This window comes from Parus major, unplaced genomic scaffold (genome assembly GCF_001522545.3).
Source record: "Parus major isolate Abel unplaced genomic scaffold, Parus_major1.1 Scaffold273, whole genome shotgun sequence".
Taxonomy (NCBI): Eukaryota; Metazoa; Chordata; class Aves; order Passeriformes; family Paridae; genus Parus; species Parus major.
The window spans coordinates 262,244-263,222 of record NW_015379267.1 but is presented as its reverse complement, the minus strand read 5'-3'; positions in this window follow the sequence as shown (position 1 = coordinate 263,222).

Here is a 979-nt window from a genome sequence, read left to right as displayed (position 1 = left end):
TCCCGGGCAGGGAGCTGGGAGTGCTCCGGTTCCCCGTGCAGCTCAGAGCCGGGGCTGTGCCGTGGGAGCTCCACGTGTGGGAATTCCACGGGAATTCTGGGGGATCCCTGCTCAGCTGGGGCTGGATTTGCTGCACGGGTGGAGGATTATGTAAGATCTCGCTGATTCCTCCAGCCTCGCTCTGCTGGGGTTTGCTGCTCGGTGCAGGGAGGAAACACAGCAAAAACCTGTCAGAAAATGGAGAAAGCCCAAAACAAACAAGCAGGAACGGCCAAAACCCTTTTCTTGAGAGAGCTGCTCCTTCATCCTCAGCCCAGGAGCTGCTGCTGGGAGGCGTCGGTGCCTGGAGTTGAGAGCCCTGAAATAAAAACGTGTGGCCAAGTCCAGAAACGCCTGACGGGGCAGGAAACTGCTGTGGGGAGAGGTGTTTGTACCCCCGAGGAGGCAGAGGAGCTGCTGCTGCTCAGAAGCTGATCTGGAAATAGATTGGATTCCTTTTTTGTTGTTGTTTTCGTGGTTTTAAATGTCCTTTCGCTGCTTGCTGTGGGAGGAAGGAGTTGAGTGATGATGGAGTGTTGAGCTCTTCTCTCTGGTGAGCAGGGACAGGACCCGAGGGCTGTGTCAGCAGGGATTTGGGCTGGATTTTAGGGATTTGAGGGGGATTTTAGGGAGAGGTTCTTCCCCCAGAGGTGGTGGGGCAGCAGAACAGCAGAACCATGGGGTCACTCCCATCTCCATGGGGTCACTCCTGGTTCAGTGGGGTCACTCCCATCTCCGTGGGGTCACTCCCATCTCCGTGGGGTCACTCCTATCTCCGTGGGGTCATTTCCATGGGGTCACTCCTGGTTCAGTGAGGTCATTCCCATCCCCATGGGATCATTCCCATCCCCGTGGGATCATTCCCATCCCCGTGGGATCATTCCCATCCCCATGGGATCACTCCCATCCCCATGGGATCATTCCCATCCCCATGGGATCA